The sequence below is a fragment of the Toxorhynchites rutilus genome, chromosome 2, assembly GCF_029784135.1.
Source record: "Toxorhynchites rutilus septentrionalis strain SRP chromosome 2, ASM2978413v1, whole genome shotgun sequence".
In the NCBI taxonomy this organism is placed as follows: Eukaryota; Metazoa; Arthropoda; class Insecta; order Diptera; family Culicidae; genus Toxorhynchites; species Toxorhynchites rutilus.
Genome location: NC_073745.1, coordinates 235140313 through 235167488, shown reverse-complemented (window position 1 = coordinate 235167488; position 27176 = coordinate 235140313). Strand labels below are relative to the sequence as shown.

At 40.8% G+C, this 27176-nt stretch overlaps 1 protein-coding gene across 2 annotated transcripts in view; it reads left to right on the top strand.

Moving 5' to 3' along the window:
- LOC129771128 (protein HEG homolog 1) overlaps positions 1–27176 on the top strand; it is a 57697-nt gene that overhangs the window by 19513 nt on the left and 11008 nt on the right. The window lies entirely within an intron of this gene.

Below are 27176 nucleotides of genomic sequence, written 5' to 3'. Positions count from 1 at the left end.
GTCCGAAATTTGAATTCAATCTGTCCGAAATTTGTTTTTTTTAAAGGGTGTCCGAAGTTTGATTCTTATTCGCTTGATTTGAAAATCATTTTATTCGATGATTTTTTTTATGTTTTCAGTCAAATAGATACCAAAGTAGACAGCTTAAAAGCATATTGAACTAATTTATTAAAAATATCTAAATAATACATCTGCATAAAGTTGAGATCTGTTTTCTACATAATATGCCTTAAGCGTCCGAAATATGATTCGAAACGGTTACTATAAAATTAATATCACAATTGCTTCTTTAGAGTAATCCCTTGGTTTCGCTATCATTTCATATGAGAACTACATTTGAATTATAACATAATCGGCAAAAATCTATCAACACTACTCACTATCGTTTGTGTTTGACGTTTGCTTAGCGTGAGCACGTAGAATTTACCCGTTCATCAATATTTAAATTTCTCCCGTGTTTCATCAGCTCTCAACATCGTTATCAGTTTACTGTGATTGCTTGGTAAGTATTTCGCAGTTGACTATAAAATATAATCAAGTGTAATGTAATTTTAGTTCAAATAACTACAAAATAAAGTGTCCGAAATTTGAATTCAATCTGTCCGAAATTTGATTTAGTGTCCGAAGTTTGATTTTTATACGCTTCATTTGAAAAGCGTTTTATTTGATGATTTTTTCTATGTTTTCAATCAAATAGGTACCAAAGTAGAAAGCTTAAAAGCATATTGAACTAATTTATTGAACATATCAGCTAAATAATACCTATGCATGAAGTTTAGACCTGTTTTCTGCATCATATGCCTTAAGCGTCCGAAATATGATTCAGAACGGTAGGTTTACACTTTTGTCGGCATGTATAAGAGAAGTTTACACGTTTACGTTGCGCTTCGTGAATATTCTTATTATATAAAATGCTAAACTATGAGGAGAACAAAATATGTTAATGGGTCTAGGAACTACCAAAAACGTGCATTTAGATGCAGGAATTTAATCGAAGAGGAATTTCTTCATTATATTAGCATGTGAAGATTTCTCATTGCTAGTTGAAATTTCTGTCTATAATTTAACCGCAATAAACACCTTATGTGTAATGCCAGGAAAAATGATACATGTAACGAATTACATAATGATGTAATTTATGCGAGAAGCCTGAGCGTAACAGTTTCCTTATCTTAGTGTATCTGAGTTTGACTTTCAACATATTCACTTTTACGTTTCATTTCGGAAGAATGTCGGGAGTGAGAATGGTAAATTATTGAAATTTATTTGAAGTAAAAAAAATCTTTGGTCACTCCCTAATGAATGTTAATGTTTGTAATTCTTGTAAAGAAAAACGGAGAAGAAATTTGCAGAAATCTTTTAGTGGAATCAAAAGATATCTGCTAATTCTTCTCATTTTCAGTCATGTTTTTATTAGGAAACAAATTTAAACTATTCATCTTGCTTCAATGAGTTCCATGAATTTTCAGGTGCGGTATGTTGCACTACGATATGAATGCAAACGGAGCTACGCTAGAATTTAGTAGTATGTTAACATCAACACTGTCCAATTCCAGTGGTGTATAAATATTTATAAATATGCAAAAGAAGTATTGGGTAGGATATGCACTTCTGTTGCAGTGGCGCACGTGCGATTGCGGTACGATGCGGTATGAGAGAGAATGGTTAGGTTCTCGAAGTATCGTTTTAGTACTCTGCTGACCGTAGATTGGACGACTCCCAGCATCTTACCGATGTCCCGATGTGACAACCTCGGATTCTCGAAATGAGTGCACAAGATTAATTCACCACGCTCTTTTTCGTTCGACGACATTTTTCCAAATTTACGAAAAATTGACAGTGAAGCATGGCCAACGTGATCTATACACTCTTATCTGATTATAAGCGAAAGCTGAAGATATAATTCCTAAAAATTAAATTTCTACAGCGTTTTTTCCGTGATGCAATTTGATGTGAAACACCCTTTAGTTTCTTCGGTCTTGGGTTGTTTGTGATTACGCTGAAGCCTTTTTAGACAAGAATGATGATGAAAAACTGATGAAATGATGAGATGAGATGAAATTTTTCAGCAATCTCCCACATCGTATTATACTGTGTTTCAATGTTGCGTTGTAACCAGAAGTTATGACAACCTTGTTTGTGCTCCTGCTTGAGCTCCTCATCTGTGCTGAAGATAATCAACTTCACTTGCTTTATCATCTTGGCTCATTCCATGGCTGTGATAGAGTACGGATTTATTTTATGTAGAGGTAACCGAGTAAATATTTCGTCGTTTTCCTCATATAGCTGGGCAAATAATCGAGTGTTCAAGGAATAGCTTCGAAGCTTTTTGATAGCATTGATAAAATATAACAAAGACTGATGCAATCTAAGGCTCAGATTTTTTGCTACTAAATGCCCTCTGTGAATCACGCAGTGAATGACAAATACCTCACGCAGAGGTAACTTTGAGTGAGCTGTAAAACCACGATGACGACCAACCATAGATGGTGCACCATCAGTCCAAATCTTCTTCCATGGAGTAGTTTTGTCGGTCAAAAAAACCATTACACGATCTGAATGATCGATTCTCCTGGTATCAGTCTTAATATATGTAGCAAAAATCATTTCTTGGCCAATATTTTCATTTTTAATATATCGAACATACCCTAACAACAAATCTTCATTGCTGGGTAGACTCGTCCAGCTGGAGAGAAAACATGCTGGTCTATAATAAATTGAATAACATTTTTCCCTCTTCGCGACCCATCTCAAGCAGAGCCATGCAATTTCACTTCAATTGACACGTTGTCATTCAATAATGAGCCTATCGTCTTTCAATTTGCTGCGAACTCGTGCAGACTGAAAATAGTGCTACTCTCTCTTCAGGCTCAATAGAGACCCCTTCATACAGTCTCGTTTCGCTTCACGTCCATTCTTTTCATTCTTCACAGCGAATCGAAATTATCCAATCATCAAATGAAAATGAAAGGCTTTAATATCGAATCAAAGTATCTTATTTCGAATGAAAAATTCGTTAGAACTCGAACCGTATTCACTGAAACTAATGAAAATGACGATGTGAAAGAATGTGCAGTATACTAGCAATCGTAATCAGTTGTAGGTGCTGGTTGAAAGACTGAAAGACGCGCGTCCATGATGCGCTTACGCTTGCCGAGATGATAAACTTAAACGCTGTGAAATGACGTTTGCTACATGGGGGGGGGGGGAAACGTAACGGATTAACATCGTGTGGGATGATGGAGCTGTGCGAAGGAGGTTGATGTCTGAAATGTAAATTAAACAAAAGGAAGACAAACACACCGATGTGGATGATATTACTTGAACAAGCGGTACAAATTGACAGAGCTGGAAACAAAACGCAACTTTTCCGCTGGCTCACTGATGATTCTTTCGAACTTTAAAGGATTCTTCGCACTCTATTAAAATAATAAAGCAGACCGTTGAAACAAGACCGCACGGGTTGAACGGGTTTAAAGAAGCTTTAATGATCTGCTCAACAATTTCTGTATATGGCTGTGAAGAAGAACGAAGATAAATATGATTGGGGATAAAACTATGTAGGTTACAGTATTGGTTACGAATAAGTCTTTTCCATAAATGTTATTGAATAAGAATACGAGAGGCTGTTAAGATTATGTGGATTAAACAGATTAGTGATATATTTACCAGTGATGGAAAACTCACAAAAAATATAATCGGTCTGCCCACATTTGGCTTCAATGAACAATTCAAATCTCATGAATCTCATGTTAGATATCGAAATATAGAACACATTCTGCTCTATCCTTAAATCAAAAAGCAGGCAGCAGGTGAAAATATATGCATCATATTATATTTGTTACTAGCTGACCCGGCAAACTTCGTCCCGCCCAAAATGTATTTTTCGTTATCACATTCACGATTTTTTACTAAGCGCACGTTCATGGGTCCAATCGCAGAACTGTTCATTGATTGATTTTCCAATCTACCCTTTAAAATTACCTTTTACTATAAAATTTCTAGTTTATTTATTTATTTATTTTGACTTAACGTCTTTACAACATGGCCTGATTCACAATTTTTCTCCAATTAACTCGGTTCGTGGCTATCTCCCTCCAATTCCGCGGGCACCCCGTGCTCACCATGTAATGCTCCACTTGATCTAACCACCTTGCTCGTTGTGCTCCTCATCGTCTCGTACCAGCCGGACTCTCGATGAACACCATTTTTGCAGGATAGTTGTCTTGCTACATGTCCTGCCCAGCGTATCCTTCCAGCTTTGATCACTTTCTGGATACTGGGTTCGCCGGTGAGTCGCGTGACCTCGTGGTTCATCCTTCGCCTCCATACCCCGTTCTCCTGTACACCGCAGAAGATGGTTCTTAACACCCGCCGTTCAAAGACTCCGAGTGCTCGCAGGTCCTCTTCGAGTATTGTTCACGTCTCGTGCCCGTAGAGGACAACCGGTCTTATGAGCGTTTTGTACAGGAAACAATTCGCACGACTGCTAAGTCTGTTTGACCTTAAGTGTTTGTGGAGATCATAGTAGATACGACTCCCATTGATGATGCGTCTCCGGATCTCGCGGCTGGTATCATTGTCAGACGTTACCATTGAGCCAAGGTAGACAAATTGGTCCACTACCTCGAACTCATCGCCGTCCATCATTACACTACTACCTAATCGGGCCCTGTCGTGCTCGGATCCAAAAGCCAGCATGTATTTGGTTTTAGACGCATTGATTTTCAGTCCAATTTTCTCTGCTTCGTGCTTAAGTCTGGTGTAATGTTCAGCTACCGTCTCAAATGTTCTGCCGACAATGTCTACGTCATCAGCGAAGCAGATGAATTGACTGAGTCTATTGAAAATCGTACCACGCAAGTTAAACGCTGCTCGTCTCATAACATCCTCTAGCGCAATGTTGAGCAGTAGGCAAGAGAGACCATCACCTTGACGAAGCCCGGTGATTGCACGAAAGTTTTCACAGTCTAGTTTGTCCCCTTTCTTAAAGATAGGGCAAATAACCCCATCTTTCCACTCCTGCGGTAGTTGTTTGTTTCCCAAATTCTGACAATCAGCCGATGCAGAGAACTAACCAATTTTTCCGGGCCCATCTTGATAAGTTCCGCTCCGATGCCATCTTTGCCAGTTGATTTGTTGTTCTTCAACTGTTTAATAGCATTCCTTACTTCACCTATCGTTGGGGGTGGTACATCTTCATTATTTACTGCACCAACGCTGTACGCCATTCAGGTGTTCATCGAAGTGCTGCCTCCACCTTTCGGCCACATCACATTCGCTCGTCAGTATACTCCCATCCTTATTCCGACACATTTCTGCTCGCGGCACGAAGCCTTTTCGGGATGCATTGAGTTTCTGGTAGAACTTTCGCGTCTCTTGAGAACGGTGCAGCTGTTCGAGTTCTTCACACTCCTCCTCTTCCTGGCGGCGCTTCTTTTCCTGGAAGAGTTGGGTTTGCTGTCTCCGCTTCTGTCTATATCGTTCCACGTTCTGACGGGTAGCTTGACGCAGCATGAGCTCCCGCGCAACGTTCTTCTCCTGTAACACTTGCTGATACTCATCATCGAACCACTCGTACCGTCGTCTTTGTTCCACTTGTCCTAGAATGTTCTCCGCTACGCTGTTTGTGGCTGTTTTAATCATGCTCCTACAGTCCTCAAAAGGAGCTACGTTAATTTGTTCCTCTTCCGGCAGCGCAACTTCAAGCGAATGTGCGTAGTTTTCGGCGAAATTTGCCTGTTTCAGTCGCGTAAGATTGTACCGTCACGGACATCGGTACCGAATGTTGTTCACAGCGGAGAGTTTTGGGCGCATCTTAACCATCTCTAGGTAGTGGTCCGAGTTGATGTTAGCGCCTCGATAGGTTCTGACGTCAGTTATGTCTGAGAAATGCCAGCCGTCTATCAGAACATTGTCGATCTGAGATTCTGTTTGATTGGGTGACCTCCAGGTGTATTGGTGGAGGAATTTGTGTTGGAAGAAGGTACTGCGTACGGCCATATTCTTAGAGGTGGCGAAATCGATGAGTCTTAAGCCGTTTTCATTTGTTAACTGATGTGCACTGTACATACCAATTACAGGTTTGAACTCCTCCTCTTTACCGATCTGGACATTGAAAACTCCGATGATGATGTGGATGTCATGTTTTGGGCAGCGTTCGTATTCGCGTTCCAGCTGCGCGTAGAATTCGTCTTTGTCATCATCTGGACTTGCAAGGTGAGGGACGTTAATGATGCTGATGTTGAAGAATCAGCCCCTAATCCTCAATCTGGACATTCTTGGGTCGATTGGCCACCAACCAATCACTTGCTTCTGCATATTGCCCAACACGATGAAAGCTGTACCTAGCTCGTTAGTGTTGCCGCAGCTCTGGTAGATGGTATGACCATTGCGAAATGTTCGTACTGTAGATCCTCTCCAACACACTTCCTGCAGCGCTACGATGTCAAACTTGCGGTTTTTCAATAGTTCGGAAAGCACACGAGTACTTCCGATGAAATTGATAGATCGACAATTCCACGTCCCGAGTTTCCAATCGTTAGTCCATTTTCGTCGCCTAGGTCTGTGTTGATTAGTCCGGTTCAAATCTTCTTGTGTATCGTTCGTTGCTTGGTGTTTTAGTGTTGCGGCTTGTGAGGCCTGCGACCAACCCCACTATCTCGCAGGAGTACCATAGTGATACTGCTGCATTACGTCCCGAGTGCCACCAGGACTGGGCAAAGACGCTTATAGCGGCGTCAATTCGCTTAGAGGAGCTGTTTCCGGGTTTTTGTGGCTTTTCTTGGGGACTGGCAATGCCCAATGATCAACCCACCACACCCTATACAGTTCCCCTTTACCAGTGCAAGCCAGAAAAACGATCTATGACGATAGAATTCAGCACAACGCTTACCACTAGGCCATGGGGACCATAAATAAAATTCCTAGTACTTCTACCAAACTCGACATTATAATATCAGATTATTTTCAGACACAATTCTCGTACAAGATTTTTCAACCACTTGCAAATAACATGTTTATCCGTTACATGGAACAAATGTTTGTTACAGAAAATATGATAGAATAAAGACAGCCCTAAATCGGATTTCTCGAGTTTTGCTCTTATCAACACATGGTGATCTATTTTTATTTATATAGATAGAAGAAGATATAGAAGTGCGTTTAATCACACTATCAGCCCCTTGTCCTTCAGAGTGAGGGGAGGAGTGTCTATCTACCATAGGAACGTTTCGTGCCCCCTAGAACCTTCACATGCCGAATTCGGCTCCATTTGCTTGATTAGTTTTCGAGTTATGCAGAAATTTGTGTTTCATTTGTTTCATTTGTATGGCATTTATTGCACCCTAAAACCTCCATGTGCCTAATTTGGTCTTATTTGCTTGATTAATTCTTGAGTAATGCAGAAATTTGTGTTTCATTTGTATGATAGCCCCCCCCCTTGGAGAGGGGGGAGGGGTCTCAAACTATCATAAGAATCTTCCCTGACCCCAACAACCCCTACATACCAATATTCATGCCGATCGGTTCAGTAGTTTTCGAGTCCATAAAAATCAGACAGACATATATATATTTCAATTTCCCGCACAATATTCGAACTCAAAATCTAAACCATTTCTACTAGATCTCATAAGAATTGGATTGGTACAGTAAGAAATTCATATTACACTCGTTTTGTCACTCTCAACAAGATTATTTCCAATGGTACATCGGAACAAAAATATCTCAATTAAATCTCAAGCAATATAATGATTGCCGCCGATCGGTAAGTCATTTTACACCGCCAACTTTCTGCTCTCCTCGTGCTTGATCACCTGTTAATTTGAATTCCGATGAAATCTAATTAAAGAGCTGGTATATGCATAATATTTTAATTAGCGTTTATCTTCCGACCTTCGCAATTCGCCAACAGCTGGGCTGGATGAACGACCGACGTGGATTTGTTTTCATTTAAGGATCGTTCGCACTGAACTGAAGATCATGATCAATGACGTGAGTCCACAAACGGCCCGAACGGTATGCAGGGGGAAAATGCTTCTAAAACACAAACCATTAATCATGGGTACGTTATCACGCAGTTCTGCTAACGGGGCGAAGCAAGTGTAATCCTATCCGCATCTCGAGAAGGGTAGCACTTGATTCTCGCATTGACTTGTGCAAGTGCTATTTTAAGAACTTGATCTTGCAGCACTCTCCAGAATCGAACGAACGGAAGAACTAGCTTTGGTTTTTACCATTTGTTCCAATGCCGGAATGTTGTGTTTTGCCGACTTGACTGGCGACCAATGATGCCGTGAAGATTTCCAATCCATGAAGTGGTGGATAATTTTGTGAAATATATGCTAAGAAGAAGCAGGCCTGACAGGCGTTGATGCATGTAAAACATTCGCACTCTGTTATGAATGCATATTTTCCGCTCCTCATGAGCTTGATCGGAAGAGAACAGTTCATCATGGAACGAAGGATAGATAAGTTCCAGTATAAGTTCGAAACACACTTCGAAAATGATCCAGTTAAATTGAAAACAAAACTCCTCTTTCGATTATCTTTCATCATCATGTTGAAGACAGAAAAGCGAAGATTTTCGTAATTATTGGTTGTATTTATTTTTTATGGTTTGCACGGTCTCGGGACGTGCTCCCGTGGCCGAGTGGTTAGCGTCATAACTAACATGCCGGGTGTTCGGGTTCGATTCCCATCCGGTCGGAGGAATTTTTCGTCAAAGAAATTTCCTCCGACTTGCACTGTGATCACGCGTATTCTAGAGCTTGTCACTCAGAATGCATTCAAGGCGTGTTATTTGGCATAGAAATCTCAACTAAGTACTAATAAAAATGACGCAAGTAATACTACGTTGAGACGGCGAAGTTCCTCTAGGAACGTTAGTGCCATTGAAGAAGAAGAACACGGTCTCGGGACTAAGGGCGCTATATATTTTTTTCTCGAAAGCTGATGGTTTTGTACATGACATATCCAAAAAGCAGAGAGGTGTATTACTTCGTTTTCGAGTTATATATACATATGTCGAATAGAGTGACAATGGATGCATGGAAAAAATTTCATCATCGAATTTCAAAAACCGATCATGTACATTTTGTTTTTGGCCCAGAAAATTACCTGTGTAAAGTTTCAGCTCAATCGGACATGATTTAGGGATGCCTCAAAGCGCTCAAAGTTTTGGTTTGTTGATCCTCGAAAACTTTCAAAGTGGAGTGTAAATGAACTTTTTGTGCGAATTTTTTTTTCGATGCTAAATGACCTAAAAATGCATAAAACGTCGAGATCTGGTGTCGTCCCGGAAAAACATTTTTGGCTTTCCAAATTTCAGCGACCGTGAAGTGCAGCAGAAGCTGAAGAGGAAGACCGAGAGCAAAGTGGCCTCTTCGTTCCGTATTCTGGGCCGGAAGGTCGGAGCAACTGGCCAAACGATAAGAAGTACCTGGCCAAAATAGACATTTTTATGTAGAAGCGTCAGTTGAGGCCGGCCGTGACTGAGCGACTGAGTACCTACTACTGGTGAAAAACATTTTCCTGGTCCACCTGGAGCTGGATGGCAACCGAATACTTAACGTCCTCCATCAAGGAGGTAAGCCATAACGTCAAACATATCTCCCACATCAAGCTTAATTTTATGCGAACCTCAAACGGAGGATTTACTCCAATAATTTCGTACCCAAAACGGAGGAACAGTTGAGCCCCAAGTAGGGGTGGGTAAAACGGTTCATTTCAGTGATCGGCTCAGAGCCGCTCGTTCATTGAAACGAGCCGACTCATTCGAGTGGCTCTTTTTTGAATCGCGGTTCTTTTTTGAGCCAAAACTCTTTCGAAAACCCGCTCTTTTTTGAACCGCGGCTCTGTTTTTAGGAGAGACTTTTTCGAAAAGCAGCTCTTTTTTGAACCACGGCTCTTTTTTGAGCCGAGACTCTTTTGAACAGTGGCTTATTTTTGAGGCGAGACTCTTTTGTCTTCTCGTTTGAAACTTTTTTTCTTTTGAGACTTCTTGTTTGAACCGCGGTTCTTTTTTGAACCGTGGTTCATTTGAAAAGTACCGTGGATCGTACGCTCATTGAGCAAAATGTTTATTTTAATAAGCTCAAAAAGTCTTTCGAAGACAGTTTGTAAGTAGAATTTGAAATATAAATTTAGAGCAAAAACAGTTTTTGTCATGGTGACCCTAACGCAACTTAAAAAAAGGCGCTATATCGGTTATTTCAAGAGATGAGGAAAAACTTTGTTTTACAAAGATGTCTCAAATACCTGGGACTACAACGTTGTCGAACTATGTTCACCTCTATCTATAAAGATAAGAAAGTTATATTTTTTATTTCAATTTTGGTCACTCTATTTTTGATTACATAAAGATGAGCGCTCTATTATACAGGGTGGCCACCCAATTTTAATTTTTGAATTCCCGCATGATTTCACGAAATTTAATAATACTGTGTCGTTTCGTTAGTTAAAACTTGATTTTTGAAACCCGAATTGGGAATGTTTTTTTTACTTTATGTATCCAAGTTCCGCATGTGACGAAAAATTGGACGGTGTGTATCTCAGCACCAGATTTTTGCTTTGATATTGGATACGGACGGAATTGTTTCTGGAATATATGTATCTGGAACCTGAATCGCTTTCAAACGTATCAGATTCACCCCACCTCTACTTACTCCGAATTCAAAAAGTTTCATTTATTAGAATAATTGACCAGAACTTCATTGGTCACATCCAAACATATTCCGAGCATTTCCCGGATACCTTCTATGATCAGTTCCTGAGTGAAAACCATAATAAAAATACACAGAAAATCTATCTTGTTAAAAAAAACGCTGAATAACAATGCTTAGCAGGAATAGGAGCATATGAACCGAGATGAAACAAATAACACGAAATAAGTAGCATTTTTAATGACCCAGAATCTGACTCCTTTTTCCTTAAAATGCGTCCCATTTTTACCCCAGAGCCTTGATTTATTTTAAGGACATGTTTCGAGCCGTATGCTGGATATACATTTCAACTATCAACTACTAGATATTTTTTCAATGATACGAATGTTTCTATTGGATGCCATAAGAAAACCATGAGAGAAAAGAAGTTGAATTAAACGTATTATGTTTATTGAGCGTTATTACAAATCCAGTTCAATTTTCAACACTTTTTGAGCATTTAATTTTCTCTACCATCAAGACTGCATCTCTCTGGGTGTCAACCAAAATCTTCGAGTTTCTAGCCTCGTTCGTGCTTTTCAAAGAAAATCCTCTCTCTTCAATGATGCATTGCCATGCGATAGGCTCAGAACTTTTTTCACAAACAAAGTCAAAACTGGAAGCTCCTTCTGCGACTGAGCGATAATTTCCATCCAAGAGTTAGGCAATCTTTGATCTTTTATTTGATATGCAGATTATACAATTTCAGCAGAAGACGTTGGACACAATTGTCCATACTCACTTTATCTGCACAAATGCCGGGCAAATGTTGTATATCGACAAATACTTCCAAGCATAACTCCGTCCGTTTCTTCGCTATATCCGGAAAGTTGACGATCACATTCGGGGTCATACACGTTAGGTAACGAGTGCGATATGTCAAAAGGGATTGTATGAACAATTTCTTTAAAAGTCCACAGTAGAACTCACGATAGCTGGTACGAAATATTAGGACCCCTTCGTTGCTAATGCAATTTTAATACTTCCAGGTAGCAATAGAATGGTTTCTGTAAGGTGATTTCTTTAAGAATATTTATATTTTATTTATTTTTTGAAAGAAGATTAATTCCCACATTATTTTTGATTTGTGCGACAATCTCGTACATCTTTGACCGGAAAACTGATGCAAAACTCCGTTTAAAGTTTGGATGGCTTTCCTTAAGCTTATTCTTCTCTTGTTTCCTTACCTAGCCGACACGATTTTTTGAAAAACAAAGATTCACACTGCTTAGAAAGTTGTAATGCGCTAAAACACATGCAATAACTTATTAGAGAGCCGATGTATTTGATCCCCGACTTTTTCCCGCATTTCCCGCTTTTCCCGAATGGGTGGCCACCCATTTATATGTAACAAGTTTATCGAAGACAGTTTTTGTCTAGAGAATAACTGTCGAGCTCCAAATGCTTATTTTCACTTAAATGCACCTCCTGGACCATTATGCACTGGTATCAAAAATGCGAACGTAGGAAATGGTGCACCTCATTTTGTATTGCTTGTATTGCTTTATCCGCGATTTCCGAAATCCTCGGTGCCCCTGCCACCGTATCCCGCGAATGATGGGTGCTCACTGTACATAGTTTAAATCACGGAATTGGTACACTGTGTGTATTCAGAAAAATACATAGTTACTAAGTTCAGTCAAGAATAATCGATATTTTGTTCCATTAATTTTCCTGATAAATAATTTCAAAACCGTTTATTTATTTCCCAATCTAGAGCAATTCCATGCCAAATCAGCCGAAAAACGGCAGATTTTGACGAGACCCTCTCAGATTTTTTTAACCTTCTACATATGGTGGCAACATCCCAAAATCATAATTTTCATTATCATATGACCAATTTTAGTAACGACTGATTTTTAAAAGGGCGTGTGCAGAATCATTATTTCTTTAAAAAAAATCACGACCCAAAATCCAGACGTCCGATTCAAATATACGGCAAAGTTGTTTAGGAGCTTTAAGGAGAAATGTTTAGAAGAAATAACATTTTGAATACACCGTTGAAAAATCTTACACAACATTAGATTTTAACGTTTAAAAGATGGGTGGATAATTTCGTGGACATAACCGGAAAAACGGGGGCTACACCTTCTCATTTCCTTTTGATAATTCTTGTTGCTTTATTTTATTGAGGCTTTGAACTTAAAGTTCTGATTCGACGGAAATATCTTGATGCTCATGACGAATAAAACACCGCCGCCGCCAATGGGTTGCTAGCTGGGTAACTGCCGAATCGTAGTTGCTACTAAAAATTGAAACCACAAAACGGACAATCAAACTCGATGCAACTTACAACTAATTTGATAAACCCATATTTCATTGTACAGAATGCTTTCACTGATCGGAGCAAGCAATGGGCACAGGAACAACATTCCCTAATAAACGTCAACGCATAATGTTAGCTCATTACTGGCTAAGGTGCGACTGAATTTTGTAGTTGAATAGTTTTTGAATGTTGAATTATATTTAGAATCATGGCATACGTCAGACTTGCAACGAAAAACGTAATTTATCGCAATGCATGAATTGACCTAAATTGAGATTTGTTCGCAATTGAATTCGGCAATTGTTACATTCGATCACTGGTTTAATCAATACACCCGGGTTTTTTACGCGGATTTCCCAATTAACGCTGTTTTCTTACGGGTACGGGTACCGCGTAAAAAAACACTTGAGCAATATCATATCTCTCTCTTTATGGCGGAAATAAGTGCCGCATTTTATCACGATGCTTACGTAGATTTTAGGTGACCTGGTTTTTTTAGGCGGATTTTACAATTAACGCGGTTTTTTACGCGTTTTTTTGCGCGGATTTTCAAATCAACGCGGTTTTTTAACGCGAATTTTTTTACGAGGTACGTATCTCCCGCGTAAAAAAAAAAATATGCGGTTGTGCTCAAGATACGACCGCATTGTTGACGTAGAACTACGCTGTTATTTTATATAAGTCGCTTGTTTATAACTTTGGATATTATTCTATAATGCTGTGAAATTTTAAAAACAACTGCTTAGTAGAATAATCTCCGAAATGGTTTTTTCATCGTAGAATCAGTTGACTATAATTGATTGATGATTCATTCTTGCCCTCGCAGAACAATACACTAGCTGATCGTATCTCGCAATTTATTGCATGTCAATGCATTGAGAATTTACCTCGAACGCTATTCCGGTGGCCTTTTTCGCAATTGACATAGACTCGGCTACAGTCAATTATATACATGTTGCACCAGCACCATTATTCGACATCTCATAACTACATCAATATATCTTTGGCACCGCATGGAAACAACCACAATGACAACACTTACAAGTATCAAATATCATGCTACATGTTATTTTATTATTGCCTCAGTGGAATCGTACCTCTAGGGATCGTTCGTACAACGACTGACACGCGAACCCAAATAACTTATAACATTCCAGTACGACATTCGAGATGCTTGGTATTCCCCAAATAATTTTTTGAAGTACAACCTCAACGTCTGCTTCGCCATAACGTGATGTAATGTCAAAGGCACCAACGGAGCCCTTATGATGACGGAAAACAAACAATGTTAACACGTTGAGTGCCACGGTTTTATAGCGATTAGATGGACATTTTCAAACGTATTAGGACCATCGTTTCTTATCGTAGTGAAAAATATTTCTGTTCGATAGGGAATGTTTATGTGCTTATATGCTTATATTATTTACCTTTATTATCATATGTTACACTGTCAGTCACCGGCGACTGACGCGGCCTGAACGAAATCTCAGTGTTAGTTACGGTGACTGACGTGGCAGTCAACGTGTTAATTGCTTGGAAAAAAACTAAATACTTGCCTCAGCAGGGATTCATTACTAATATCCTAGCACAAATATTTCATTCCCGCTATCTCCCCTCCTTGTTTATTACCGCTTTTTTTGTAGAAATTTATTACGGCTGCAAATATCCATATATCGATGGCTTGAAGCAATTAAATATACACACACTTATCTTCGTTTTGCGCTCTTCTCAACAGAAGCCTTTTCTGTAAACATTGCCGGAACATTTATTTTCTTGGTGAGCCGACAACAGCCTAGCTTGATGATTCCCCACACAATTGTGTAGCTCAGAACCTTAATGCAATGGCGTCAGTTTGATACAATGATTGCAATGCCAGAGACATCAGCGAGTGAATAATTTGGTGGCGTCCACAGCTCAATCCGAAACGAAGATATGTGATCATATATATGTTTTCCTTAAAGCTATAGATCTTCGTGTGTGATTGTCCCTACATCCTTATACCCTCCTTTCCTTCCTTTGCGGGTAATTCGTCCCCTTGCTATAAATAGTAGAATAAGTTGAAATGTAAATAAACTATAGATATACGAATAGATTTAAGAATTGAGTGCTCATCAACATTGTTACAATTTCCTTATATCCCATCCTTCTCCTAAAAATATGTCACCCTTCTAAACTCGAGTACACCGCGAGTAATCGGTTTTCCACCTTACTAACCATAGATGTAAGAAAATTGGTTATATATATATATAGTTTTAAAAACATATTTAAGAATTCGGCTCCTTTAAACTTAAGTAACTGAGCCTGTAAAAATAAACGAATTAATAAAAAAAAAAAAAAAAAAAAAATGGGGATCAACACTAGGGTAGGAGCCTACCTGTTGGTCTCAAATGTTCCTATCTCACGCCTCCACGAAGATCATATGACGACATTTTTAGATCGGGCGTGAACTGGAAACACACACCTGGTCTTGGCTCCGAGAACGGGTGTCGAAAGTGGCTAAGTGAGGGGGTGCGAGCGAGTCAGAGCGCTATATCTCTCCCAGGGAAGGCCTCCCGGGTCATGGAGGCCTGCCAACCCGCTGTCTCCCGGGCAAAGGAGATACACCCAGACAATGGAGCTAAGGTCAAGACGAATACTACGAATGCGATCACCCGAGGAGGGTCCCCGAACTGGAGCTGGTCCTGGAACGGGCGTAAAAGCGAGCGGCCAGCGGCTGGAGGGCGATGTGCAAGAGCGGGCCACCAGCCGGGTTCAACCCGAAGAGCTACCACCACACGGAAACAGCAGCCATCGACATCACCAACGAAACGCTGCGCCTACGAGGCGTGTTGCGACTGTCAGACGACAGTCGTCCACACTTGTGGGTACTACTAGGCGACGGATCATGTGGACACACGAAATGAATGAATTCGTGATCCGCGCCTATTACATCTGCACTGCTTTGGAGACGGACATGAGCGGTCGCCCTCGAATACTCGCAATGTTCGAGGAAGCGTATCCAAAGTTCGTCGAGAGGCTTGACCAAAACGCGATGAACGCGAGGCGTAGAGCGATTGTACGCAACAATATGCTCTCCCAAACGCAAGTCGACGAGATCAAGCAGCAGGTGCAGAGAGAACTAAGCTCCAGAACAAGCAGAGCAAGCGATGTGTCGAGACGAATTTCAGTACGGCTGAGCAATTCATTCGCGAGTGGGGCACGCGAATCAGCACCAGTGGAGGCCACAGTACAACAACCCCCTGAGCCGGAAGATCCACAGCCAGATCAACAACTACTACGCGATCTGGTCTTCCATTACGACGAGGCGATCTCACAGTTCCGCGACACGGACCCTTTGTCGCGCCCCAGGATCCCGAAGTTGCAGCATTCCCGCAGGCTGACAAGTGCAGTAAAGCTCATGAACGAGCACGTTCTTCCGCTGCACTTGGTTGATGCTGAGAACATGGAGGAGCTGCAACTGAAAGTTTACTGTGCTGCTGTGGCGACCGCCAAAAGTTTAGGATACCGTATTAGGCCAAGAGGCGGACTGCTCCAACATCTCCGTGAAAGGCGTGAGCCTCCATGGCGAAGGAGATTGGAGCAACGGATCCTAAACAAGCGCGCCGCAATTGGAAGACTGATGGCGTACAAAAGAGGCAGCAGATCGGTGAAATTATGTCGCCAAGTTGTTGTGATCGTGCGGCCTACTAAACTTCGCCAGCTGGGAGCTCACCAGCTGACGGAAAAACTCGACACACTGGTACAGCAATTGAGCGTCCTAACTAAACGGCTGAAACGTTACTCTGACTCTGCAAAGCGCCAGGAACAAAATCGGATGTTCAGAGATAACGAAAAAGCATTCTACGACCACATTAGCGACGAGAAGCCCGACTACCGCGAAGGTTTGCCAGATATTAGCGATGTGACGAACTTCTGGGCTGGTATTTGGGAGACCCCAGTACAACATCGCGAAGGGCAAATGTGGTTAAGACGGGAGGAGGAGAGTTGTGGTGAAATTGGAGAGATGCCAGCTATCATCGTCGGAGAGAACGATGTCCGCGAAGCCTCGCGGTACCTGAGGAACTGGGCAGCACCGGGCCCCGATGGTGTCCAGAACTTTTGGCACAAGAAGCTGACCGTCGCACATCCAAAGATAGCTGAGTGCTTCAACAAGGTGCTACGTGACCCACACAACCTTCCTGAATTCGCCACCCGTGGCGTCACTTTCCTCCTCCCGAAAGACAGCAACACATTGAACCCATCAAAGTACAGACCGATAACGTGCCTATCGAGTCTGTACAAAATACTGAGCAGCATAATTACCGCCAAAGTTTCTGCTCACTGCGAACAGCATCACATCATCGCAGAAGAGCAGAAAGGATGCAGGAAAAATACGCATGGCTGCAAAGACCAGGCCATCATCGACGCAGCCATAGTCGGTCAGGCGGTATATAACCAGCGGAACCTAAGTATGGCCTACATCGATTACAGGAAGGCTTATGACTCCATACCTCACTCGTTTCTCGTCCGGGTATTGGAGCTCTACAAAATTGATCCCGTCGTCGTTAGGTTCCTGCAGCATGCGATGAGGCAGTGGAGTACGTCTCTGCACCTCAGTGATGGGGAAAATGTGTTGCAGTCTAGAACGCTGCAGATAAAGAGGGGGATATTCCAAGGCGACTCTTTCAGCCCGCTTTGGTTTTGTCTGGCACTGAACCCCCTCAGTAGGACGCTCAATAGAAACGGTCATGGCTATAAAATAAGGTATGGCGACGGCGCCCACGAAGAAGTGACCCATACCTTCTACATGGATGATCTCAAGGTCTACGCTGATTCACGTCAGCGTCTAGGTGTAGCTATCCGGGTTGTCGAAGACATAAGCAGGGACATCTGCATGGAGTTCGGCCTCGACAAGTGCCGCTGTGTCCATCTGCTGAAAGGGCAGCTTACCGAATCCGGAGGTTACGAGGTATATGACGGCGGGTTCATAAGAGACATGGTTCGTGGTGAATCCTATAAATATCTTGGATTCCGACAGCTCACCGGGATTCGCCACTCCGACATCAAGACGGAGCTGCGAGACAAGTTCTTGAGTCGAGTGAACTGTGTCCTGAGGACTTTCCTCAACGCGGGGAACAAGGTACGCGCGATCAACACATTCGCGGTTCCCCTGCTGACCTTCAGTTTTGGTGTAGTCAAATGGAGCAAAACTGACCTAGAGGACCTTGAGAGGAGGATGAGGAAAGCATTCAAAGAGGCCGGAATGCACCATCCTCAATCGGCACTGGAGAGAGTTTCACTACCACGCAAAGAAGGGGGACTTGGAATAGTCGACATATCTGCACTGTGTGTTACCCAGGTACGACAACTGCGCGAGTACTTCGCAGAACGCGCCAACCAAAACGCGCTATACCGGGCTGTCTGCGCCGCCGACAGAGGATACAGCGCTCTGCACTTGGCGCAAGCGGAGTACCAACTCAACTGCAATCTGCAGACAGTGGAGGAGAAGATTGCAGCTTGGAAGCAGAAGGCAGTGCATGGTGCCCACCCCCATCAACTGGACCGGCCACACGTCGACAAGGCCGCATCTAATCTGTGGCTAACGCGTGGTGAACTCTCTTCAGTAGTAGAAGCCGACATGATAGCCATCCAGGACAGGATAATGCCGACGAGAAACTGCAGGCGGTACGTCTGGCATCAAGACGTTGATGACATTTGCCGGATGTGCCATCAACCAGGTGAAAACATAGAGCACATTATGGGAGGCTGTCCCGTTTTGGCCAACGCAGCCTACACCGAGCGCCACAACAACGTGGCCCGTATTGTTCATCGACAACTGGCGCTCCAATGTGCTCTACTGGAAGACAACGTACCAAACTACCGGTACCTGCCTGCACCTGTCCTGGAAAATGACCGTTTCAAGCTGTACTGGGATCGCACTGTTCTGACCGACCCACAACCACAACCGCCCAGATATAATGGTTTACGACAAGAGCGACCGCAAAGTCACCATCATCGATGTCGCTATTCCACTGAACCAGAATCTGGTCGCAAAATCTGCAAGTACCGACCATTGGCCGTGGAGCTCAAGGAACTGTGGGGGCTAAGGGAGGTCCCAAGAATTGTTCCAGTCGTTCTCTCTGGAACTGGAATTATCCCGAAGACACTTCTGGAAGCGCTAAAGGTGTTGAACATCGAGAAGGAATTGGCCGGCATCCAAAAGTCGGTCATCCTTAGCACCTGCGCGATTGTCCGACAATTCCTCGGTCAGGACTAAAACAGCACGAGCATGCAGATACGTGCATTCCGCAGAGCCTAGTCCCCCTTTGGCATTCAGAAGCCCGGGGGCAGGTGAAAATTCTGGCTAGGTTCGCCTAGTTAAGAAGTGAGATAAGTCTGCCAAAAAAAAAAAAAAAAAAAGATATGTGATGACGCAAAACAAGGAAGAACAAACAATGTTCATTGGTTTGAATACAGAACGAGACTGAAGGTTTGCCAGGTCCAGGTTTTGAATTAACGAGACTTTCAACCCTGAGAGTTCATTCGTCTATGAAAGTTTGCCTCAGCAAGATCCGCTGTTTATACTCTAGGCAAGTGTTCCCCTTCATCTTCTTCTTTTCCTTTGTTCACGGAGACTTTAAATCCTACAATTTCCCCTTCGTTGCTCGTCGATAAGTTGCTCGTTATTGACAGCTCTGTTCGGGAAAACACACCAATGGACAGAACAAATGTATGGGAAAATAGAAACGCTTAAAGTTTTCATGAATTTTAACCATTTACAAACCAAGGGATTCTAATGTATAGCATATTGAACAAATCTTAGCGAATTTCCGATTCGTTTAGTATGTAAATCGCCAAAATCCGTTCGCGGCAAAAATAGTTATTTACGTTACGTTAACTTTATTTCATAAAAACGTGACCTGTTTTCTGGTTTGGCACCCTTAATGAAAGACGTACTTCTACGTTAAAAACCTGGGTGGACACTCAAATGATTACTGAGCCAACGATAGTCCTACGTCAGCCTTGGGATTATATCTTAAGTATTTTTTTTTAATTCCAATACTTTGCGGAATAGTAACTATTTAAGAAAATAAATACGAAAATGGAATCTACAAGCGTTTCTACATAAAACTATATATAACTTTTTTTTTTATTATGATGAAAAAATGTGTAATGCCGCGAATATTATACCGATCGAAGAATCAATTTCGTCAACAGTGAGGTAACGGAATAATCCTCGAAAGATTCATTACAACCTAGATGTTTCATTTGCGATAAAAGTTTGAAACCGCCTATCATGACACTGTTTCGCCACCATTTCTAATAAACTTTTATGGTACTCGTACGAGATGGTTGCAACGCGATTCGACCCCCGAATTGTGCTCATAAACAAGTTCAGATATCGAAAGGTTTCACTTATTTTCTTATTAAAAACTTCAAAAAAATATATTGCGCGATGGCACTGCTAAACAAATGACTACATAAGAATAATCTTGGCGGTTAGTGCGGACAAACTAATGATCTAACGATTCCACTTGATTCGTCAAACCTGTGCCTCTCTGGTGTAAGTTTATTCGAACACCCGCATAGTTTTGCTCGAATAGTTTCCACATTAGTGCACAATAATCACAGGCCAACATTTCCCAAAAATATCCGCAAATTACTCACCTTGAGATGAAAATTGGCAGAACAAATCTCTGTACAATCCGTACAGCAGAGGCCAACAACGAATAGATCGTACAATTCAATAACAGGCCGCACAATATTATGATCGCCGAACGGACACTATGGTATAGCGGTTACTTATGGACGGCTAAACCCCTGTTGATCATCATAGTGTTTTGTTTTTCACCAGCATCACTATCCAAGACATATAACTATTATTGGCAGTTGAAAAATAAACACTATAACCGAGGTGTCACTCGAAAATAATTCAGTGTGATCACCTATAGGCAAGGATAATTTATTGTTTTGCGAGGGGACTAACACGAACAGCATTAATTTCGACTTGTTCTACGTTCTTCGAACGTAAATACTACTATACTTCATCAATGATATTTTTGGATCTACAACAACCTCCCATATGTCTCATCTGTTTTCATATCGCGCACAAAACTTCTGGAACAAGATCATTCACTTTCTTCGCTATCAATAAACACACATCGTATAAAAGCATCATATTTCATGCAACACTCTCCGGGAAGAGATCATCGTCGTGATCTTGTTTTCACGTTTTATTTGCAACATTCTTAAATTTCTACAAAAAAAACAGAACACACACAGACACTCCCAGCATTAAGCCGGCTCACAAGATCTCTGCCACATTAATCACGCACCATAACTGTCTAGATTGCTTTTCATTAACACCGACCGACGATCGCGAGATCATCGGAGCTCATTTGCTCCGCAGAACGTACAATCTTTTTTTGCACGTTTTATCGAACCCAGCATGTCTCGTTCCGGCATGGCAGCGGACCCAGCCGACCCTTCAATTGTTTGAATCACTTATAAATAACCGTCACCACGCTGAGAACGCCACTTTGATGCTCATCGGAACGCACTGACACCGATACCCGTCCCAACCAGAAATCGATTCGGCTCGAGGATAAATATCGGGGATGCTGCTGGGAGCGACTGATCCGCGTGCAATTAGCGCGACCGCGGCGAATGGGAAGAAGAAACCGATTAAACGGCAAATCGCGACATGTCGCGACGCTAAATTGGCCCAAAACACACTAAAAAACGAACGGTTGGGACAGCGTTTTGCCAGACGACTCGGGTGGGTTTCGCGAGCAGCCGGAGAAATAATGTGACCGAGATGAAAAAAGAGGTAGTGTGAATCACCGTCGAGCGTTGGATAATTGGACACGTTTGGTTTCGCGTTGGGCGGTTAAACTAATTTTTTGAAATTGAAGCCACCGATACTTACTTTAAATTTCAGTAAGAATTATCATTCCTTCAGAAAGTTCTGTCAGTTTTTAGCAAGATATCATTGCGACATGAAGGCAACTATTTTTTATGCAACACTTACAACTGGGCGTAACACTCAGGGTGGCCTCCCATTCTGAAAAAGCTGAAAATGCGGGAAAAAGTCGGAAAATGCTTCATGAAGTCGGAATTTTTTTGCTCAGTGTTTTTTTCGATGCTCCAAAGCGTTACTGCATGTGTTTTAGTGCGTGAAAACGTCGCACGAGATGCAACAATTTTCTCTCTTTGGTGTACCAAGATGGCTTTTTTCTATCAAAATTTGATTTTGAATTTAAAGTGAAAGAACGTGAGGCTAAAACAATAAAGATGGTGGCTGACGCACAGCAGTAGAGTGCCAATAGATGTATGGTAAATAATGACCTAATTTTCAAATGGAACTTTCTTAAAAATGTCAATTCCAACGAAAAACTGTGCAAAATATCACCTCAGTCGGACTTTATTTACGAATAATTAGACGAAGAAACGGTCGAGTGTCAAAAAGTGAATATTAGGCAAAAACATTTTTACAGATAACAGTCAATTTCAACGTTTCATGCAATTTTAAGACATTTGGCAATTTTTTTATATTTTAAATTTTCGTTTAAAAAAAATGAGTGGGTTATATCTATGATATAACCGCAAGGTTCACGTGGAACTACCTTAGCTTAGCAATCATTCGTTTGTATTGATTAAATTCTTGATTGAATGAAACAGTTTCCAAATTCAATTGAGTTCAATATATTTGCTCTGTGAGTGAAAAAAATGAACAAATGCCGTGTAAAGTCAATTCATTTATTGTGATTGATTGTTCTTCGTTACAAGTAAATTTAATGACGGACCTTTTACGTTTGGTATGATGACTAGAACAAAATATATGTACGGAAGAATTATCAAACGTTTGATGAACCAGCCTAAGGCTGAAAATCTTTCCAATAAAGACAAAAAAAAATTATCAAACGATTATTTTATTTTACATTTCCCTCTGAAGTTTACATCCCAAAAGTGTACATACTTCTCGAATCTCGAATTTGCTTGAAACTGGGAAGTTCATTCGCTTCTAGTGGCTGCACGATTTTCCCAGGTTCCTAAGTTTAGAAGATCATGTTAGGACAGACATATTCCACTCTGCACAGAGGCAAGCGAGGACAAAAGTACTCGCAGTTTGCATTTATTTGCAGAGCCGATTTCCCCAGAAACCTCGGTTTTGAAGTCTGTGTTGGGGAAACACATTTCAATCGGAACAAAAATACCCCCGATTTGTATGAATTCGCAATGCCGATTTCCCCACGCTTCATGGATTTGAAGTCTGTGTTAGGGAAACACATTCCAGTCGGAACAAAAATACCCCCGACTTGCATGAATTTGAAATACCGATTTATCCAGGCACCTTGGTTTAGAAATCTCTATTAGGGAACACATTTCGGTGGGAACAAAAGCTCCCCCTACTTTCGTGTGTTCTTTTTCTTCTTTTTGGCTTTAAGAGGGTTTAAACTTTTCAGTTCACTCGCCTCTAGGCTCTTTCGTGTGTTTGCAATGCCGATTTCGCTGCTTGGTTTTAAAGTCTGTGTTAGGGAACATTTTTCGATGAGAACAAAAGTCCCCCTACTTTCATGTATTTGCAATGCCGATTTCCCCAAGGCTGCTTGGTTTTGATGGCTGTGTTAGGGAAACCGTAAATCGGGCCAATCAAAACGATGCAGTTAGGGCGTTTAGATAACGCCTAATATTTTACAGTTATTCAATTGTTTATCTAATGAAAAACAACATTTTGTTAGTTGCGATAGATGCGTAGAAATATTCCCTATCAAGTGATGCAAACATCTCTCCTATCCAGTACGAAATGTTCGAGCTATAAGCATTCGAAATCTTTCATTTTTTCCTGCATGTTCTGTGTTTAGGTTTTCATTTTACCCTCCATATATTCCGGTTAGACGTAGTCCCACGTCAAAAACAAATTTTTACGTTTGCAACACTAGTTAATAAAGTCCGATTGAGCTGATATTATGCATCAGGGACGAATGACCTTCGGGTTAAAGTCCTTTAGAAAATAAAAACAGAACTGATATCTTGCACAAGGTAGTTTTTCGTGGGAATCAACATTTTCAAGGAAGTTCCGTTTGGCATCAAAAAATTTCTTGAAAACGCCGATTTCATGCACAAAAATCGAGATGGCCATTTTCATGGCCCCTACTCAGCAGCCTTGTTGGACTAGAAAATTCAAATGCTCAAAAAGTGTTGAAAGTTGAACTGGATTTGTAATAACGCTGAATAAACATAATACGATTGATTCACATTCTTTCCTCTTATGGTTTTTCTATGGCATCCAATAGAAACATTCGTATCTTTGAAAATTTGTAGTTGATAGTTGAAATGTAGATCCAGCATACGAGTCGAAACAAGTACTTAAAATAAATCAAGGCTCAGGAGTAAAAATAGGATGCATTTTGAAGAAAAAGGAATCAGATTCAGGATCATTAAAAAAGTGCTGCTTACTTCGTGGTATTTTCTTCATCTCGTCTCATATGTTCCTATTCAGGGTCGGAAATATTCGAAGATGAAAATGAAAATCGACTCTCCTCTCAGTAGATTCGCTCCGACTAGGACTACTTCGGCATTCGCCGTCAACATGCCTTGAGTTGACTAGAAATGAATTGAGGAGCATTGAGAGCGAGGATGACTGATTAACTATTCTAGCAAATGGTTATTCTAATTGACGTGACTAATGGATACAAACCTGCCTCTTCATTCAACCTGGCTTCAATCCACACTACTACTTTTCCTGGCACGAATCTCGTTACCCGTGTACACAATCTTATTTTAACGTCAATATAAATTGAAACGGAAACTTGATTCCTGATGCAAAAAAGAAGTTACACCATTAAAATAAGGCTTCATTGTTTGCCCACCGTGAATTTAAACCAACCCACTTAGACAGTTACCAGGTATGCTATAAAGGTTCTCGCGTTCTTTGATGGCACTTAAGTTTCCCAGTGATACTCTTTCCTTCTCAACGTAGGTATTACTTGCGTCATTTTTACTAGTAGTACTTAGTTAAGATTTCTATGCCGGATAACACGCCTTGAATGTATTCTGGAGTGGCAAGTTCTGGCATACGCGTGACCACAGTGCAAGTCGAAGAAAATTTCTTTGACGAAAAATCCCCCCGACCAGAACGGGAATCGAACCCGAACCCCCGGCATGTCAGGTTTGATGCTAACAACAGTGATATCTCTGATCTCTCTATTTAAATGATACATCAAGAAAGATAATCAAGGAGGGGCCATGTTTGCATCAATTGCCGCAAAATTGTCTTCATTACTGCAATCATTGCGGTGACAATGGTTCTGATGGAGTCGGAAACATTAAAACACGTGAATATTTGATCCACAATGTCAGTCAACTTTATAAATCCCGATTGAGAAGTTGAACTTAACGGAAAAATAGGGACACTCACAAACTGAGAAACTTTCCAACCTAGAAATACTCAAAATAATCATCGCAATTCAAATTCTTAATCGAATAACGTCGAATATTTATAACGTTGTTCTATATTTTTCTTGGCAAAAATCGACACTCTGGGACACAGGGTTTTTTTTTAACAGAATACGAAACGAAAAGTATGGTGCCAATAAAATAGTTATCTCGATTTTTCATTCGGAACTTGCTACGAAATGTTGATTTGCACGATAATGTATCCTATGCAAGAGCTCATTCCGACTTCATTTACTGGAGTCACAAAGGTTAAAGTTTGATTTTTTTTGAAAAACGAAAAATCACCGAAAATCGAGGGTTTCAAAAATTTATTTGATGGCAAATGTCTTAAAATTGCAATACTCGTCGAAATTTACAGTTATCTTGAAATTTTTTTGTTGTCAAAAAAAGTTGTTTTTTTTTGGCACTTGGTCTTTTTTCCGCCTGAAAAATCGATTTTTGATAAAAAATTTTCTTAGATAACTGCAAATCTCGACGTGTCATGCAATTTTAAGACGATTGGCATCAACCATTTTTTTAAAAACCCCGATTTCCAGTGATTTTTTGGTTTTCAAAAAACTCAAATTTTAACGTGTGCAACACCAGTAAATGAAGTCCGAAAGAGCTAATGTTTTGCATAGGGTATATTATGGTGCAAATCAACATTTCGTAGCAAGTTCCGGATGAAAAATCGAGATAACTATTTTTATTGGCTCCCCCTAAACCATACTTCTTGTTTCGTATTCCGAAAAAAAAAGTCACAGAGTGCCGATTTTCGACAAAAAAATTTTTTTCCCCATTTAAAGACATTTTTCATCCCGATTAAAGACATTTGGCATCAAAAAATTCATCCCATTTAAATACATTTGGCATCAAACATTTTTTTCGAAAAACCCGATTTCCTTTGATTGATTCTTCGATTTTCGAAAAAACTCGAACTTTGACCGCTTTGCGCCGCTCCCCCTTAAGTCCGATTAAGCAGAAATTTGGCATAGGGTGTTTTTTCGAGGTGGTGAACATTTGTTCCTTTTATAGGAGAAATATCTGACAGCATGCAAAAAAAAAGACAGCATGGGGAAAAGAGGTGCAAAAACTATTTTTCAAGCAAAATGCACTTGAAAAATTAATTTTATTGACTTAACATGACCCAGGTACTAACCATCCGTAATGTAAATTAATAAAAAGTATAGAAGAAACATTATTTGATTTTTATAATTTTTCTACACATTCGGATTGAAAATTCTATTCAATTTGAACGAGGATAGCGTAACCCATATCTTGGTGACGGGGCGACGAACATGTTAAAAAAAAAAACAGAATTTCTCCAATCCTAATTGAATTGCAATTGAATTGCGATTACTAAATAACTGTGGTTAACGAATAACATTGACAGAACAAAAACATGAATGTGTCATGTTACATGTCAATCATACTACAGAGAACATAAAAACAATTTGTCATGATGATTGATGAATAAATTGGCCGAATACAAAGAATTGGACATTACTCAATCAACTTAGCAACAACTCCGCTACTCAATTGTCCAAATCAATGTCCAATTTACCACTTCATTCGAATGAAGAGATTGAATGGGTACTCACACTGGAGTACAGTATTGTAGAACAACTTGTTTCCCGTTTGCAGCTGCATAATTATTGAGACAAATATGACATCGTGAAAAGCGCCACTTACCAACAGGTCCGTTGCTATTGGTTTACGATCGCTGTTTTTCTGTCGCGTTGTTTTATGAACATTTTTTGTATGCAAAGCAGGATTGGCTCACGATTCGATTC